General features: G+C 33.5%; 1 non-coding gene across 1 annotated transcript; it reads right to left on the reverse strand.

Moving 5' to 3' along the window:
* Nucleotides 1-2,704: 2,704 nt before the first annotated feature.
* On the reverse strand, nucleotides 2,705-2,812 carry LOC148577637 (small nucleolar RNA R71). Its single transcript, XR_015903278.1, has one exon. It is a non-coding gene; the product is annotated as a small nucleolar RNA R71 (small nucleolar RNA).
* Nucleotides 2,813-3,156: the final 344 nt, after the last annotated feature.

Here is a 3,156-nt window from a genome sequence, read left to right on the forward strand (position 1 = left end):
TCCGTGGGATTCGACCCTTACCCACGTAAGGTATTACTTGGACGACCCAGTGCACTTGCTGGTTAGTTGTATCGAAGTTGTGACAGACTGTAAAACTAGATCAGAGTATCTGGCCTAAGAAGCCATTACCAGAGATCACAATTTCGTGCACCAAGTTTTTGGCGCCGTTGCCGGGGATTGTTTGAGTTTTCGGCAAGCTTTTGGTTCGGTAACATCAGTGCCAGATTCCCTTTTGATCCGGCAACAGCACCAAGTTTTTGGCGCCGTTGCCGGGGATTGTTTGAGTTTGGACAACTGACGGCTCATCTTGTTGCTCAGATTGGGTAACTTTCTTTTCATTTTCTTTTCAAAAATTTTTCAAAAATATTCTCAAAATTTTCTCATCTGTTTTCGAAAAAAAATTTATATAAAAATGTTTTCAAAAATTTATTCAAAATTTTTAAGAATGAATTCTAGTGTCTCATGAAGAATGTTGAAGCCTGGCTGGCTGTAAAGTCATGTCTAAATTTATTTGGACTGAGGCTTGCAATTTGTTATCAAAGAGCAATATACTCTCGTGTTAAAGACTAATGCTTGGCTGGCCATTGGCCATGTCTAGTGTTTTGGACTGGAGCTTTCTTTGAAAGCTTGGCTGGCTAGTGAGCCATGTCTAATTCCTGGACTGAAGCTTTAGATTAACATGGCAAGATTCCTGGAATTCATATTAAAAATTTTGGAATCCTTATTTTCCTTTTTTTTCAATTAATTTTCGAAAAATACCAAAAAAATTAGAAAATCATAAAAATCAAAAAATTATTTTTCTGTTTCTTGTTTGAGTCTTGAGTCATATCATATGTTTGGTGTCACTTGCATATGCATCTTGCATTTTTTCGAAAATATCATGCATTCATAGTGTTCTTCATGATCTTCAAGTTGTTCTTGGTAAGTCTTCTTGTTTGATCTTGATGAATTTTTGTTTTGTGTCTTTTCATGTTTATCATATGCATTCTTGAATTCTTAGTGCCTAAGCATTAAAGAATTCTAAGTTTGGTGTCTTGCATGTTTTCTTTGCATTAAAGATTTTTCAAAAATATGTTCTTGATGTTCATCATGACATTCAAAGTGTTCTTGGTGTTCATCTTGACATTCATAGCATTCTTGCATGCATCACATGTTTTGATCTAAAAATTTCGTGCATTGCATTTTTTTTGTGTTTTTCTCTTGCATCATAAAAATTCAAAAAAATCAAAAAAATATCTTTCCCTTTTTCTCTCATCAAATTCGAAAATTTGGGTTGACTTTTTCAAAAATTTTTAAAATCAAGTTGTTTCTTATGAGTCAAATCAAATTTTCAATTTGAAAATCTTATCTTTTTCAAAATCTTTTTCAAAAATCAAATCTTTTTCAAAATTATTAGTTATTTTCGAAAATTCCAAAAAAATATTTTTCAAAAATCTTTTTCTTATTTTTATCACAAATTTTCGAAAATAACATAATCAATTAATGTTTTGATTCAAAAATTTGAAGTTTGTTACTTGCTTGTTAAGAAAGATTCAAACTTTAAGTTCTAGAATCATATCTTGTGATTTCTTATGAATCAAGTCATTAATTGAGATTTTAAAAATCAAATCTTTTTCAAAACTAACTTCAATCATATCTTTTCAAAAATATCTTCTTATCTTATCTTTTTCAAAAATATCTTTTCAAAATATCTTTTCTAACTTCCTAACTTCTTATCTTTTCAAAATTTGTTTCAACTAACTAACTAACTTTTTGTTTGTTTCTTAACTTTTTCAAAACCACCTAACTAACTCTCTCTCTCTCATTTTCGAAAATATCTTCCCTCTTTTTCAAAAATTTCTTTTTAATTAACTAATTATTTTTATTTTTATTTTTGATTTCAAAAACTTTCGAAAATTACTAACATTTTTTCAAAAACCATTTTTCAAAAATCACTAACTCTTTTTCAAAACAATTTTCAAAAATTATCCCTCCCCCATCTCATTCTATTTATTCATTCATATCCTAACATCTCATCTCACATCTCTTCCATTCGTACAGTTGTGTTTCTTCCTTTACATCACATTCTTTGTCTCCCCCTCTTTTATTCCACTCACAAAGGGATCCCTATACTGTGGTATAAAGGATCTCTATTATTATTATTATTTTTCTGTGCCTTCTTCTTTGTCATATGAGCAGGAGCAAGGATAAGAACATTCTTGTGGAAGCAGATCCAGAACCTGAAAGGACTCTGAAGAGAAAATTAAGAGAAGCTAAATTACAACAATCCAGAGATAATCTTTCAGAAATTTTTGAACAGGAGAAGGAGATGGCAGTTGAAAATAATAATAATGTAAGGAAGATGCTTGGTGACTTCACTGCACGTAATTCCAATTTACATGGAAGAAGCATCTCCATTCCTGCCATTGGAGCAAACAACTTTGAGCTGAAACCTCAGTTAGTTTCTCTGATGCAGCAGAACTGCAAGTTTCATGGACTTCCATCTGAAGATCCTTTTCAGTTCTTAACTGAATTCTTGCAAATATGTGATACTGTTAAGACTAATGGAGTAGATCCTGAAGTCTACAGGCTCATGCTTTTCCCTTTTGCTGTAAGAGACAGAGCTAGATTATGGTTGGATTCTCAACCCAAAGACAGCCTGAACTCTTGGGATAAGCTGGTCACGGCTTTCTTAGCCAAGTACTTTCCTCCTCAAAAGCTGAGCAAGCTTAGAGCTGATGTTCAAACCTTCAGACAGAAAGAAGGTGAATCCCTCTATGAAGCTTGGGAAAGATACAAACAGTTGACCAAAAAGTGTCCTTCTGACATGCTTTCAGAATGGACCATCCCAGATATATTCGATGATGGTTTATCTGAGCTATCAAGGATGTCACTGGACACTTCTGCAGGTGGATCCATTCATCTGAAGAAAACGCCTGCAGAAGCTCAAGAACTCATTGACATGGTTGCTAATAACCAGTTCATGTACACTTCTGAAAGGAATCCTGTGAGTAATGGGACGCCTATGAAGAAGGGAGTTCTTGAAGTTGATACTCTGAATGCCATATTGGCTCAGAATAAAGTATTGACTCAGCAAGTCAATATGATCTCTCAGAGTCTGCATGGAATGCAAGCTGCATCCAACAGTACTCAAGAGGCATCTTCTGAAGAAGACGC

Source organism: Arachis ipaensis, chromosome B1 (assembly GCF_059453495.1).
Source record: "Arachis ipaensis isolate K30076 ecotype BB chromosome B1, ASM5945349v1, whole genome shotgun sequence".
Taxonomy (NCBI): domain Eukaryota; kingdom Viridiplantae; phylum Streptophyta; class Magnoliopsida; order Fabales; family Fabaceae; genus Arachis; species Arachis ipaensis.